This window comes from Phyllobates terribilis, unplaced genomic scaffold (assembly GCF_046119375.1).
Source record: "Phyllobates terribilis strain yellow unplaced genomic scaffold, ASM4611937v1 Scaffold_5__5_contigs__length_657084704, whole genome shotgun sequence".
NCBI classification, from domain to species: Eukaryota; Metazoa; Chordata; class Amphibia; order Anura; family Dendrobatidae; genus Phyllobates; species Phyllobates terribilis.
This window is the reverse complement of record NW_027362765.1, coordinates 190,455,277-190,471,891: the sequence shown is the minus strand read 5'-3', so window position 1 is coordinate 190,471,891 and position 16,615 is coordinate 190,455,277.

The window sequence follows — 16,615 nt, the reverse complement described above, 5'->3', positions numbered from 1 at the left end:
CAGTTTGCAACCTGATGGAGGTCAGTATAGGTGGACTAATAGAACAAGTCCCACACACTGCTAGAAGGCCAAATATTTTTTCAGAGCTAGATGCAGAAAATTTTTTTATTCAGTTTGCAACCTGATGGAGGTCAGTATAGATGGATTAATAGAACAAGACCCACACACAGCTAGAAGCCCAATATTTTTTCAGAGCTAGATGCAGAAAAAAATTAGATTCAGTTTGCAACCTGATGGAGGTCAGTATAGATGGATTAATAGAACAAGACCCACACACAGCTAGAAGCCCAATATTTTTTCAGAGCTAGATGCAGAAAAAAATTAGATTCAGTTTCCAACCTGATGGAGGTCAGTATAGATGGATTAATAGAACAAGACCCACACACAGCTAGAAGTCCAATATTTTTTCAGAGCTAGATGCAGAAAAAAATTATATTCAGTTTGCAACCTGATGGAGGTCAGTATAGATGGATTAATAGAACAAGACCCACACACAGCTAGAAGCCCAATATTTTTTCAGAGCTAGATGCAGAAAAAAATTATATTCAGTTTGCAACCTGATGGAGGTCAGTATAGATTGATTAATAGAACAAGACCCACACACAGCTAGAAGCCCAATATTTTTTCAGAGCTAGATGCAGAAAAAAATTAGATTCAGTTTGCAACCTGATGGAGGTCAGTATAGATGGACTAATAGAATGATGCTATGCCCAAAAGATTTTACTTCACTAGGTGCAGTAAAAAAATTGGTATTCTATACACAGGTGGTATATCTTGCAACACAGATAGGCTACTCCACTGACTAACACACTCTGCAATAGGCCAAAAAGGATTAGCTTTGCTAGATTCAGCCAAATGCTGTGAAAAAAACTTGCACAGCACTGGCACAGACCTGCCTGGCAAAAACTGTTAGGAACTGATGTAACCTAGTCCTGAAAAGGACTCCAATTACAATTAGTCTTTACTCCCACAATCTATCTATTTAAGAGCACAGACCTGCCTGATAAAAGTCGTAGGAAATGCTGTAACCTAGTCCTTAAATGGACTGCAATCACAACTATTCCCTACTCCCAAGCTATCTGTATATTTGTGCGAAAATTGGCTTGAAATTAACAAGGTATAGCGCACACAGCAACAGCGGTGCTGTCTAACACGCAGCTGCAGCAGTGAGAAAATGGTGGCGACGGGGAAAATGGCTTGGTCTTATAGGGCAAGGACATGTGACATACACTGCCAATGACACATGCCCTTGCTTGTGTGAAAAAAAGCACTTCGCTCCGTGTGTGCGCTGCTGATAGGCTGACAGATTGCACCTCCCCACTGCAAATGCGGGAAAGAGAAAAAAAAATGGACATCTTCATTGTTCCTGCAGAGATCCATCCCCTGCCCCTCCCCCCACCCCGCTGTACACTCAAACTGCGTATTAACATTAATTTTCATCATTACTGAGAAAAAATCCAGTTATGATTTTGGTGCACGAACAGTTATCGAACATAACCTCGAACAGCCGAATTTTTCTCAAATTGTTCGTGTTCGCCGAACGGCTCGAACACCGCCCAAAACAGCTCGAATTTGAGATTGGCGAACAGTTCGAGTAGAACAACGCTCATCTCTAATGCACACACACAGTACACAGACATGCACACGCAAACAGTATACAGACATGCACACGCACACAGTACGCAGACATGCACACACACACAGTACGCAGACATGCACACACATTACACAGACATGCACACACACAGTACACAGACATGCACACGCAAACAGTATACAGACATGTGACGCACCCCTGGGCCTGTGTCGCACAGCGTTGCGCATGCAGGAGCTTACCCGGAGCCGGATCTGTTGAGGGTTGTAGTCTCGTGGCGGTGACCCGGTCTGTGCCCAGGGAGTCAGACTAAGTGGCGTTGTATTAGCGGTAGATGTTGGACGACTACGCCACCCGTTGAATGCAGCGAAGGAGCTGCCGCTGCAGGGCAGACCGCTGAGGCCGGTGGTAGGATTGTGCAGCGTGGTAGTATCACCCCCAACGGGAGGGGTATGGCCTCAGGGCAGCCGACGTGGATGATGGGGGTAGCAGGAATCACTCAGAGACGATGCGGTGTAGTTCAGGGTCTTTACTGGTGATAAAGATAGACCCTCCCGGAGTACTGGCTAGCGATCGGGGCCTGGTCAGTCCTTGAGCAGATGGGATCTCCCCTGGCCAGGCGGAGTTGTAGGCCTCCCAAACTGACTGTACTCTTCTGGCTACCTTGCTAGAGGCGGGTATAAGTAGCCCACGTCCCTGAGTGTACCGTGTGGTGCTCACCCGTATGGCCGGTGACTCGGGGCCTTCCAGTGGCGTCCGCTCCACGACGGCGGTGCTGGTCCCACGCGTGTGACCGTGCCTTCGGGTTTCTTGGCCAGAGGACCTGAAATCCCCTGCCGGGCGGTTTCTGCTGCTGGGTAAAGATTAGTCCCCACAGCCTCGGACTCCGGGTCCGGTGATGGCTTCTCAGTCAGGGCGAGCTCTGCAGCTGCCAGCCCCTGACTCCTTATAGCACTGCTCCCACAGAGCTCCTGATGTTCTTCTCCTATATCTGCTGCTCTTCTCTGTCTCTACTTCTTCTCTACTCACTAACCCTGCCTCAGCCCTAGGTTTATATAGGGGAAGTTCTTCCCCTCCCAGGACTGGGCAGGAGGTGTGGTATGCATAGGATTCCTGACCAAGAGACCTCCCACCTGCTCTCAGACGTAATATCTCTATCACTGTGGCAACCAGACCCCTGGGGTGTCACATTCCCCCCTAGTGAAATTTAGTACTCCGGGACTAAACATATTTTAGAAAAACATAACAAGATATAACAATAACAATACAATAAAGAAACACATAAAGGTGGTCACGGCATGTCCGTAACCGGGTGCAGTCTTTGAAGAAAGCAAGGTGTCCATTTCACCAAAACAGGGAGACGTAACCAGGTAGGGGTCTGTCCTGCCCCGAGTCCTTAACAGTCTTTAGTCCGTCCTGGGTTACGCTCCAACTATGTGCACAGGATTCCCGGTAAATCCACCAAAGACTCCTATAAACAACTAGAAACACATAATTATACACAAGCAACAAGAAAAACAGGTAACCACAAATAAAACAATTTATACACTTCAAATCCTCCAACGTGCGGGTAACTGGCCTCTAGTGGACCTAGTGGACCTACGGAGCTGACTGTCTGGCCCTGAACTACAGGGTGTAGGAGCTGTCAAGGGTAAATTGGGCAGCTGTCTACGGGCCCTTTGGCTCACTAGGGATATGGCAGGCTCACTGCAAGCAGAGGGTTGATCCTCCTGATCTGCTGGTGTGGGGTCTTCTGCCTCCTGGACCGGCTGTTCTTCCAGCTCTACCTGTTGCTCCGTAGGTGCTTGGGATGCTGGTTGGAGGAAGGTGAGTACGGGTACCACAACTGCACCATTGACTTGAGTCTAAGACCGAGGGAAGTCTCCGAGCACAGTACTAACCATATCTTCCCTTTCCTCTACGGGTCGATGGTCTTCTTGTTCCTCTTCAGGGTTCCGTAGCTGTTCAGGACACTTCTTCAGGTGATCCCGGGATACAATGGCTGTGGTCTCCCCTCCGTCTTTACTGATGGTACAGACCTTCGGGTTCTCGTGGCTTGAGGGCAGTACGGTGTACGGGTCCTTCTCCCACTGGTCGTCCAACTTGTGGAGCCGTCTTTTCCTCTTCAAGACCTGCTCTCCGGGCACCAGGGGAACAGCGGGAGCATACTGGTTGTAAGTTTTCTCTTGTCTCTCCCTAGCCTGACAGAGACTTCGCTCCACGCTCTCCTGTACTTTCCGGTACTGCTGCTGCCTCTCTGTGACCCAGTCTGCTTCTGGTGAAGTGTCCTCGGGTGTCAGAACTCCCATTTCCAGGTCAACAGGTAACTTACCAGGTCTCGCCCTCATTAGGTAAGCCGGGGTACAGTTGGTGGAACCTACCGGGATGTGGTTGTATAGGTCCACCAGATCGGGCAGCTTCTCAGGCCACAGACTGCGTTCTTCCAGGGGCAACGTTTTCAGAAGATCCATTACCACCTGGTTCATTTTCTCACAAAGTCCATTAGTTTGCGGATGATAGGGTGTCGTCCTTATCTTCCGGCAGCCATACAGATTGCAGAATTCCTGGAAGACCTCCGCTTCAAAGGCAGGTCCCTGGTCCGTCAGCACTTGGTCCGGGTACCCGTGTGGACGGCAGAAGTGCTGCTGGAAGGCTCTAGCTGCTGTTTGAGCCGTTAAGTCCTTGACGGGGACGACAACCAAGAACCGGGAGTAATGATCCACGATGGTTAACGCGTAGACGTATTCACTTCTGCTTGGGGTCAGTTTTACATGATCCAAGGCTACCAGTTCCAACGGCTGCCGGGTGACGATGGACTGCAGGGGAGTCTTCTGGCTGGCACGGTCCTTCCTCCTCAGGTTGCACGGGCCACAGTCTCTGCACCACCTCTCGATGGTTCCCCTCATGCCTACCCAATGGAACCGCCCGCGCAGCAGGAACTCCAGCTTCTTCCATCCGAAATGCCCAGCTCCATCGTGGTATGCCTCCATCACCATGGCTGCGTCTCGTCGTGGCACCACTACTTGCCAGATTAGTTCATGCGCCCGGGAGTTAACCATCCTGCGGCACAACTTCCCCTTGTAAAGGAACAGTCTACTCTTTTCTGCCCACAGTTGCTTGGCTTCCTCCGGAGCGTCTGGGTCAAGGCGAGCCTCTGGCCGAGTCAGCATCTCCTTCAGCAGCCGGACGGCAGGGTCACTGTCTTGCGTTTCCGCCCAGTTGTAGTGAGGTAAGGGGTTAAGCGTAGCGCCTTGCTTACTCCTTACCCGATGGGAATACTGGATAGTCCCTTGACGGTGAAACGCGGGGAGTTCGACTTCTTCCAGTCCCTCTGGATCTTCTCCTACGTCCGGTAGGTTTGGCATCCTGGACAGGGCGTCCGCGTTGGTATTGGAGCGTCCTGCCCGGTATTTGATGGTGAACTCGTAGTTGGACAGGCGGGCCATCCATCTCTGCTCTAGGGCACCGAGTCTTGCCGTGTCCAGGTGTGTCAACGGGTTGTTATCCGTGTACACGACGAACCGGGAAGAAGCGAGGTAGTGCTTAAAGCGTTCGGTGACTGCCCACACCACTGCCAGGAACTCTAGCTTAAATGAGCTGTAATTCTCAGGGTTTCTTTCGGTGGGTCGCAGTTTTCGGCTGGCGTAAGCGATTACTCGCTCTTTCCCCTGCTGGATCTGGGACAGCACGGCTCCTAGCCCGATGTTACTTGCGTCGGTGTAGAGGATAAAGGGCTGGCTGTAATCCGGGTACGCCAGGATTTCATCCCCCGTGAGGGCCATCTTCAGCTGGCGGAAGGACTCTTCTTCCAACTTCTCCCATCTGAAGGGCGGCTTCTGGTTCTTGGCCTTCCGGGACTGGCCTATCAGGAGGTCCTGCATAGGAGCTGCCTTTTTGGTGAAACCGGGGATGAACCTGCGGTAGTAGCCTACCAACCCGAGGAACTGCCGCACTTCCTTTACACTGGAGGGACTTGGCCATTCCTTAATTGCGGTGATCTTATCAGGGTCGGGAGCCACTCCGTCAGCGCTCACCACGTGTCCCAGGTACTGCACCTTTGGTTTCAGGAGGTGACACTTGGAGGGTTTCACCTTTAGGCCGTAGCTTGCCAGAGCTTCGAACACTTCCGCCAGGTGTTTCAGGTGGTCCTCATAAGTCTTAGAATATACGATGACATCGTCCAGGTACAACAGGACCGTCTCGAAGTTTCTGTGGCCCAGACAGCACTCCATTAATCGTTGGAAGGTTCCTGGTGCGTTGCAGAGTCCGAACGGCATACAGGTAAACTCGCTAAGTCCCATCGGGGTGGTGAATGCGGTCTTCTCCCGGTCCGCCTCTGCTACAGGAACCTGCCAGTACCCACTAGTGAGATCCAAGGTAGAGAAGAAGTTAGCAGATCTTAAAGCAGCCAAAGACTCCTCTATCCTTGGTAAGGGGTACGCATCCTTGTGTGTGATACGGTTGATTTTCCGGTAATCTACACACATCCTCATGGTGTTGTCTTTCTTTTTGACTAAGACTAGTGGAGCTGCCCAGGGGCTACAGCTATCCCTGATCACCCCAGCCTCCTTCATGTCTCTAAGCATCCCCTTGGCGTGTTGGTAGTGTGCAGGGGGTACGGGTCGATACCTCTCTTTTATGGGAGGATGGTCTCCCGTGGGGATGTGGTGTTCTACCCCCTTGACTCGCCCGAAGTCTAACGGGTATTTACTAAACACTCTCTCGTACTCTTGAACCACCCGATAGACTCCCTGTTTCTGGTGTGAGGGAGTGGAGTCAGTACCCAAATGTAGTTGCTGACACCAGTCCTCCATTGTTTTCTTAGAGCCGTTACCTTCCTCCGGGTGAGATGGAGGCAAGGGTTCCACAGATTGTATAGCATTTTGGTTAATGGTATATAATTTGGCTAGCGTGGCATACCGGGGCAGGTACACTTCCCTCTTCCCGATATTGATTATGCGAACGGGCACCCTCCCATGGCGTACATTGACCACCCCCCGTGCTGTCAAGATGGTGGGCCTACTGTCTGAGTAAACTGGTTCTACCATTGCCTGGTAATCTCTACCTCTCAGACCAATAGCTGCCCGGCACCAAATCATCATTTCACTTTTTGGGGGCATGGCAATAGGGAAAGGGTCACACATTCTCACGCTACCAATCTCACCGCCGGAGAGTTCTATCTGTTGCCGTCGCATCAGTGCCCGGATCTCTTTCTGGAGCACTCGCTGCTGGCCGGAGCTGGCGTTCTTGGCAACCTGCTGTAAAAGGAAAATCACCTCTGCAAGACAATTTTCAATTACATTAGTTCCTAGAGTTATCTTTGGGTGACTCTCGTGCTTGTCAATGTCTACAATGATCAGTCCCTGTGCCGCCAGTTCAACTCTACCGATTTTAATGGTCACCTCTTTAAATCCAATCTGTGGCACGGGCTGACCATTGCTGGCGATGATACTCAAATCGTCGTCAGGGTAGCGGGTGATATCCGAGTCATTCCAGTACTGCTTGAAGAGCACGTACGGGATAGTGGTAACCTGTGACCCGGTGTCCAGTAGGGCACTCATAGGGATGCCATCCAGTACCACAGGCAAGACTGGACGTACTCCCACATATTTGTCGCGCCAGTTCGATGGGCCTGATGATCTTTTTCCTGGGGTTTGGCCCTCTACCCCAGGTTGTGCCAGTTTAAAGGACAGTACCTTGCCATATGTCCGGGTTGATTGCAGCGGCGGCAGATGGGTTGTCCGTCCTCGTTGTATCGGTCGCTGGGTCTTCCTCTGGCCGGTGGGGTCCTCCTTGGTCGACGCCACGGGATGTCCTCCGGTCCGGATGCCAGCTGGATCTTCCCTGGAGTGGAAACCTGTAAAGACTGCACAGTTCGGGTTAGCGCGGCAACGCTTTTAGCTAGCTCTTGGACCTGATGGTGCAGGTCTGGAGCCGGGTCATTGTTCAAAGCCTGCGCATCAGCTCCCACAGGCCCTGCCGACAAGGGCGCCGCCTCCTGGTGGTAAGTGGTAGTGGGGCGTCTGTGGGTCACAACGCCACCTGGTGCCGGTTCTCGGAGCACCCGGATGGCTCTGTCCTTGAACTGTGCAAATCCCAGATGAGGGTCCTGTAAGGCCATTGCCCGCAACTGGGTTCGGTGGGTATTGCAATTTAAACCCTCTATAAATTGTTCAGTCAACAGCCTGTCCTCGTCTCCCACGCTGTCAGGGTCGGTCTGCTTAATGGCTCTCAGGGCCTCTTGTATGTTCAGGGCATAGTCCCTTATACTCTCGTATGCTCGCTGCTTGCACCCGTAGAATCTAAGCTTGATCTCGGCTGAGGTGCGGGTATCAAAGGTGTCCCTCAGCCGGGTTAGTAACCCTGCAACAGTCCTCCCCCCAGGTGGCCAGGACTTTACCTCCCTTTGGGCTGCCCCGGTTAATTGGGCCACCAGGATGCTCACTTTTTGCTCTTCTGTGAGGGGGTACACCTGGAAGAGGCTATCCAGCTTTTCTCTAAAGTCATGCAGGGTATGTGACTCCCCTGAGTACTGGGGTAGCCAGGCCGCTCCCGGGATATAGGGCATGGTGAAAGGCATGACTGCAGCAGCGGTGGCGCTGGCGGGGGTTGAGGCAGTGAAGCTCTCCTCCGTATCCGACATCTTCCTCCCCCTAGTGGACCGTGGCCTACCTTGCGATGATCCTCTTCCGTAGGCCGCGGCTCCGCAGTGGATCGTCAGGGTTGAGGACCTTCCGTCGCGCTCCTGTGACGTCGGCGTCTGCTGGGCTCCTTCCAGGACCTTACGCAACGTCCGGACGTGAGGCGGGGCTTCAGTTCTCGCGCGCTTTCGTAGTCCACGCCCCTCTTCTTCCCACGCGGCGTCTTCAAGATGGCGTCCAACGGCAGGAAAACTCCACGGATGGCGGGAAGAAGGCAGAAGATGGCGCCGGATGGCGGGAAAACTTCGCGGATGGCGGGAAGAAGGTAGAAGATGGCGCCGGATGGCGGGAAACCTCCACGGATGGCGGGAATCTTCACCACTGGTAAGTTTGAACAGTCTTTTTCAGGCACGCAGTACCCGGAGGTTGCGGGCACGAGATCCTGCCGACTACGCCAAAAGTTTACGCACCCCTGTGCCTGTGTCGCACAGCGTTGCGCATGCAGGAGCTTACCAGGAGCCGGATCTGTTGAGGGTTGTAGTCTCGTGGCGGTGACCCGGTCCGTGCCCAGGGAGTCAGACTAAGTGGCGTTGTATTAGCGGTAGATGTTGGACGACTACGCCACCCGTTGAATGCAGCGAAGGAGCTGCCGCTGCAGGGCAGACCGCTGAGGCCGGTGGTAGGATTGTGCAGCGTGGTAGTATCACCCCCAACGGGAGGGGTATGGCCTCAGGGCAGCCGACGTGGATGATGGGGGTAGCAGGAATCACTCAGAGACGATGCGGTGTAGTTCAGGGTCTTTACTGGTGATAAAGATAGACCCTCCCGGAGTACTGGCTAGCGATCGGGGCCTGGTCAGTCCTTGAGCAGATGGGATCTCCCCTGGCCAGGCGGAGTTGTAGGCCTCCCAAACTGACTGTAGTCTTCTGGCTACCTTGCTAGAGGCGGGTATAAGTAGCCCACGTCCCTGAGTGTACCGTGTGGTGCTCACCCGTATGGCCGGTGACTCGGGGCCTTCCAGTGGCGTCCGCTCCACGACGGCGGTGCTGGTCCCACGCGTGTGACCGTGCCTTCGGGTTTCTTGGCCAGAGGACCTGAAATCCCCTGCCGGGCGGTTTCTGCTGCTGGGTAAAGATTAGTCCCCACAGCCTCGGACTCCGGGTCCGGTGATGGCTTCTCAGTCAGGGCGAGCTCTGCAGCTGCCAGCCCCTGACTCCTTATTAGAGATGAGCGGTGTTCGACTTGAACTGTTCGCCAATCTCAAATTCGAGCTGTTTTGGGCGGTGTTCGAGTTGTTCGACGAACCCGAACGATGTGCAAAAAATTCGGCTGTTCGAGGTTATGTTCGATAACTGTTCGTGCACCAAAAGCGTGTCCTGCATGTCTGGCGCTATTTAGAGCACCAATCATGCAGGGATTGTCTGCCACTCACTGTAATACCACAGCCATGGTGGTTGTGGCATTACAGTGATTGCCCAAATCGATGGGAACAGTGCCAACAGTGAAACATGAAAAGCCGGCAATTCAGCAGCGGCATACACCGGTACCCGACAATTTAGAACCGAAAGAATAGAGCTTCACACATAGATTAGATAGATATAAACATGTCAGCCACATATATACGAAGTACAGTGAAAGTGCTGCTTACTGTACTTGTCATTTAGCGTAAAGGATTTATCAAAAAAAATAATAGTGTTTTCATGCACCGTCTCTTTAAAAAAGCCGGCCGGCAATTCAGCAGCGGTACCCGACAATTTAGAATAGAAGGAATAGAGAATCACACATAGATTAGATAGATAGAAACATGTCAGTCACATATATAAGAAGTGCAGTGACAGTGTTGATTACTGTACTTGTCATTTAGTGTAAAGGATTTATTTAAAAAAATAATAGTGTTTTCATGCACTGTCTCTTTAAAAAAGCCGGCCGGCAATTCAGCAGCGGTACCCGACAATTTATAACAGACAGAATAGAGCATCATACATAGATTAGATAGATAGAAACATGTCAGCCACATATATACGAAGTACAGTGACAGTGTTGCTTACTGTACTTGTCATTTAGCGTAAAGGATTTATCAAAAAAAATAATAGTGTTTTCATGCACTGTCTCTTTAAAAAAGCCGGCCGGCAATTCAGCATCTGTACCCGACAATTTATAACAGAAAGAATAGAGCTTCACACATAGATTAGATAGATAGAAACATGTCAGTCACATATATATGAAGTACAGTGATAGTGTTGGTTACTGTACTTGTCATTTAGTATTAAAATAAAGGATTTATTATTAAAAAAAATTGGCGTGTGGTTCCCCTTAATTTTAGGCTCTAGCGGAGGTTAAGCAGACGGCTGGGGCAGATGTTTGAAGCCTGGGAAGGGGGTAATACCCACGGAGCTTCCCAGGCTACTAATATCAGCCCCCAGCTGAATACATAGCCTTTACTAGCTATTAAAATGGGGGACCCCCCCAAAAAAATGACGTGGGGTCCCCCCTAATTTAATAGCTAGCAAAGGCTAGGCAGACAGCTGGGGGCTGATATTAATAGCCCAGGAAGGGAGCCATGAATATTGGCCCCCTCCCAGGCTAGAAACACCAGCCGTCAGCCGCCCCAGAAATGGCGCATTCATAGGATGCGCCAATTCTGGCACTTAGCCTCGCTCTTCCACGCTGCCCTGGTGCGGTGGCAGGGGGTAATAGGGTTGGGGTTGATGTCAGCTTATAATGCCAGCTGACATCAAGCCCAGGTTAGTAATGGAGAGGCGTCTATAAGACACCCCCATTACTAACCCCATAGTCAAAGTTAAAAAAAACACAAACACCCAGAATAAAGTCCTTTAATTGAAATAAAGACACAATCCTTTATTGTTCTAAATTAAACCATACTTACCGTCACGCCCATTCCAGCTGAAGCCAACGATCTCCTGCAATAAAAGAAAAATAATAAAGCAACCTCATCCTTACCTTTCCATGGTTCCCACGACAGCTTCAGCTCTGCTACATCGAGATGACAGGCTGGACCGCAGCAGAACGCTGCCATCCAGCCTCTCATCCCGCAGACACTGAGAAGCGCAGGCATGCTTGCGCTGCTCAGCGTCTCTCTGTGACGGCATCCAGATGAGCCGAGTTCATGTCCAATGAACTCGGCTCACCTCATGCACGTCACTGACTGCGTGGGAAAATTCTCAAGCTGAAGCGGTGAGTGCAGGAGAATTCTCCCACGCTGTCAGTGACGTGCATAAGGTGAGCTCATGTCCAATGAACTCAGCTCACCTCCTGCACGTCACTGACAGCGTGGGAGAATTCTCCTGCACTCAGCGCTTCAGCGTGAGAATTCTCCCGCTGAAGCGCTGAGTGCAGGAGAATTTTCCCACGCTGTCAGTGACGTGCATAAGGTGAGCTCATGTCCAATGAACTCAGCTCACCTCCTGCACGTCACTGACAGCGTGGGAGAATTCTCCTGCACTCAGCGCTTCAGTGTGAGAATTCTCCCACGCTGAAGCGCTGAGTGCAGGAGAATTTTCCCACGCTGTCAGTGACGTGCATGAGGTGAGCCGAGTTCATTGGACATTAACTCGGCTCATCTGGATGCCCTCACAGAGAGACACTGTGGAGCGCAAGCAAGCCTGCGCTTCTCACTGTCTGCGGGATGACAGGCTGGATGGCAGCGTTCTGCTGCGGTCCAGCCTGTCATCTCGATGTAGCAGAGCTGAAGCTGTCATGGGAACCATGGAAAGGTAAGGATGATGTTGCTTTATTATTTTTCTTTTATTTCAGGAGATCGTTGGCTTCAGCTGGAATGGGCGTGATGGTAAGTATGGTTTAATTTAGAACAATAAAGAATTGTGTGTTTATTTCAATTAAAGGACTTTTTTCTGGGTGTTGTGTTTTTTTTAAATACTTTACTAGAAATTCATGGTGGTCATGTCTAATATTGGCGTGACCCCATGAATTTCGGGCTTAGGGCCAGCTGATAATGCCAAGCTGGCCCTAACCCCTTTATTACCCAGTGAGCCACCGCATCAGGGCCCTGGATGAGTTGGGTACAGCGCCAGAAGATGGCGCTTCTATGAACGCGCCATTTTCCGGGGTGGCTGCGGACTGCAATTTGCAGCGGGGGTGGCCCAGAAAGCTTGGGCCTCCCTGCGCTGCGGATTCCAGCCCCCAGCTGCCTAGTTGTACCTGGCTGGACACAAAAACAGGGCGAAGCCCCATGTCAATTTTCTTTAAATTATTTCATGAAATAATTAAGAAAAAAAGGGCTTCCCTATATTGTTGTGTCCGGCCAGGTACAAATAGGCAGCTGGTGGTTGGGGGCAGCCCGTTCCTGCCTGCTGTACCTGGCTGGACACAAATATAGTGCGAAGCCCCACGTCAATTTTTTTTAAATTATTTCATGAATTTCCTGAAATAATTTAAAAAAATTGAAGTGGGGCTTCGCACTATATTTGTGTCCAGCCAGGTACAGCAGGCAGGAACGGGCTGCCCCCATCCACCAGCTGCTTATTTGTACCTGGCCGGACACAACAATATAGGGAAGCCCTTTTTTTCTTAATTATTTCATGAATTTCATGAAATAATTAAAAAAAATTGAAGTGGGGCTTCGCACTATATTTGTGTCCAGCCAGGTACAGCAGGCAGGAACGGGCTGCCCCCATCCACCAGCTGCCTATTTGTACCTGGCCGGACACAACAATATAGGGAAGCCCTTTTTTTCTTAATTATTTCATGAATTTCATGAAATAATTAAAAAAAATTGAAGTGGGGCTTCGCACTATATTTGTGTCCAGCCAGGTACAGCAGGCAGGAACGGGCTGCCCCCAACCACCAGCTGCCTATTTGTACCTGGCCGGACACAACAATATAGGGAAGGCCTTTTTTTCTTAATTATTTCATGAATTTCATGAAATAATTAAAAAAAAAGTACATGGGGCTTCGCCCTATTTTTGTGTCCAGCCAGGTACAACTAGGCAGCTGGGGGCTGGAATCTGCAGCGCAGGGAGGCCCAAGCTTTCTGGGCCCCCCCCCCGCTACAAATTGCAGTCCGCAGCCACCCCGGAAAATGGCGCGTTCATAGAAGCGCCATCTTCTGGCGCTGTACCCAACTCATCCAGGGCCCTGGTGCGGTGGCTCACTGGGTAATAAAGGGGTTAGGGCCAGCTTGGTATTATCAGCTGGCCCCAAGCCCAAAATTCATGGGGTCACGCCAGTATTAGACATGACCGCCATGAATTTCTAGTAAAGTATTTAAAAAAAACACAACACCCAGAATAAAGTCCTTTAATTGAAATAAAGACACAATTCTTTATTGTTCTAAATTAAACCATACTTACCATCACACCCATTCCAGCTGAAGCCAACGATCTCCTGCAATAAAAGAAAAATAATAAACCAACCTCATCCTTACCTTTCCATGGTTCCCACGACAGCTTCAGCTCTGCTACATCGAGATGACTGGCTGGACCGCAGCAGAACGCTGCCATCCAGTCTGTCATCCCGCAGACACTGAGAAGCGCAGGCATGCTTGCGCTCCTCACTGTCTCGCTGTGACGGCATCCAGATGAGCCGAGGTCATGTCCAATGAACTCGGCTCACCTCATGCACGTCACTGACAGCGTGGGAAAATTCTCACGCTGAAGTGCTGAGTGCAGGAGAATTCTCCCACGCTGTCAGTGATGTGCATGAGGTGAGCTCATGTCCAATGAACTCAGCTCACCTCCTGCACGTCACTGACAGCGTGGGAAAATTCTCCTGCAATCAGCGCTTCAGCGTGAGAATTTTCCCACGCTGTCAGTGACGTGCATGAGGTGAGCCGAGTTCATTGGACATGAACTCGGCTCATCTGGATGTCGTCACAGAGAGACGCTGAGCAGCGCAAGCAAGCCTGCGCTTCTCAGTGTCTGCGGGATGACAGGCTGGATGGCAGCGTTCTGCTGCGGTCCAGCCTGTCATCTCGATGTAGCAGAGCTGAAGCTGTCGTGGGAACCATGGAAAGGTAAGGATGAGGTTGCTTTATTATTTTTCTTTTATTGCAGGAGATCGTTGGCTTCAGCTGGAATGGGCGTGATGGTAAGTATGGTTTAATTTAGAACAATAAAGGATTGTGTCTTTATTTCAATTAAAGGACTTTATTCTGGGTGTTTGTGTTTTTTTTAACTTTGACTATGGGGTTAGTAATGGGGGTGTCTTATAGACGCCTCTCCATTACTAACCTGGGCTTGATGTCAGCTGGCATTATAAGCTGACATCAACCCCAACCCTATTACCCCCTGCCACCGCACCAGGGCAGCGTGGAAGAGCGAGGCTAAGTGCCAGAATTGGCGCATCCTATGAATGCGCCATTTCTGGGGCGGCTGACGGCTGGTGTTTCTAGCCTGGGAGGGGGCCAATATTCATGGCTCCCTTCCTGGGCTATTAATATCAGCCCCCAGCTGTCTGCCTAGCCTTTGCTAGCTATTAAATTAGGGGGGACCCCACGTCATTTTTTTGGGGGGGTCCCCCATTTTAATAGCTAGTAAAGGCTATGTATTCAGCTGGGGGCTGATATTAGTAGCCTGGGAAGCTCCGTGGGTATTACCCCCTTCCCAGGCTTCAAACATCTGCCCCAGCCGTCTGCTTAACCTCCGCTAGAGCCTAAAATTAATGGGAACCCCACGCCAATTTTTTTAATAATAAATCCTTTATTTTAATACTAAATGACAAGTACAGTAACCAACACTATCACTGTACTTCATATATATGTGACTGACATGTTTCTATCTATCTAATCTATGTGTGATGCTCTATCTTTCTGTTCTAAATTGTCGGGTACCGCTGCTGAATTGCCGGCCGGCTTTTTTAAAGAGACAGTGCATGAAAACACTATTATTTTTTTAAATAAATCCTTTACACTAAATGACAAGCACAGTAAGCAACACTATCACTGTACTTATTATATATGTGACTGACATGTTTCTATCTATCTAATCTATGTGTGAAGCTCTATTCTTTCTGTTCTAAATTGTCGGGTACAGATGCTGAATTGCCGGCCGGCTTTTTTTTTAAAGAGACGGTGCATGAAAACACTAATATTTTTTTTAATAAATCCTTTACACTAAATGACAAGTGCAGTAACCAACACTGTCACTGTGCTTCTTATATGTGTGACTGACATGTTTCTATCTATCTAATCTATGTGTGATGCTCTATTCCTTCTTGTCTAAATTGTCGGGTACCGGTGTATGCCGCTGCTGAATTTGCCGGCCGGCTTTTTTAAAGAGAGTGTCTTCTGAGCAGTTCGTCAGCTTTTGAACACCTTTGCAGGTGTTTTCTATGTGTTTCTATGTGTTTTTGTTTGCCTGCCATTGGTTTTAACGGTGTTCGACGGTGTTCTAAGGTGTTCGACGAACAGTTCGACGAACAGTTCCTCGAACATCCCGGTGTTCGACGAACCGAACCGAACCCGAACACTACGGGGGTGGCTCAACACTACTCCTTATAGCACTGCTCCCACAGAGCTCCTGATGTTCTTTTCCTATATCTGCTGCTCTTCTCTGTCTCTACTTCTTCTCTACTCACTAACCCTGCCTCAGCCCTAGGTTTATATAGGGGAAGTTCTTCCCCTCCCAGGACTGGGCAGGAGGTGTGGCATGCATAGGATTCCTGACCAAGAGACCTCCCACCTGCTCTCAGACGTAATATCTTTATCACTGTGGCAACCAGACCCCTGGGGTGTCACACATGCACACGCACACAGTACGCAGACATGCACACGCACACAGTACGCAGACATGCACACACACACAGTACGCAGACATACACACACGCACATACAGTACCCAGATATGCACACACACACAGTACACAGACATGCACACACATAGTATGCAGACATGCACACACATTACACAGACATGCACACACACAGTACACAGACATGTACATGCAAACAGTACACAGTCACAGTATGTAGATATGCACACACACACGGTACGCAGACATACACACACAAATACAGTACGCAGACATGCACACACAGTATGCAGACATGCACACACACAGCACGGAGACATGCACACACAGTACGCAGGCATGCATACACACACATGCACATGGTACACAGATATGCACACATACATACACAAACATATACACAGATACGTACGCATACAGTGGTGGCCAAAAGTATTGGCACCCCTGCAATTCTGTCAGATAATAATCAGTTTCTTCCTGAAAATGATTGCAATCACAAATTCTTTGGTATTATTATCTTCATTTAATTTTTCTTCAATGAAAAAACACAAAAAGAATTGTCCTAAATCCAAATTGGATATAATTCCACACCAAACCTAAAAAAGGGGGTGGACAAAAGTATTGGCACTGTTTGAAAAATCATGTGATGCTT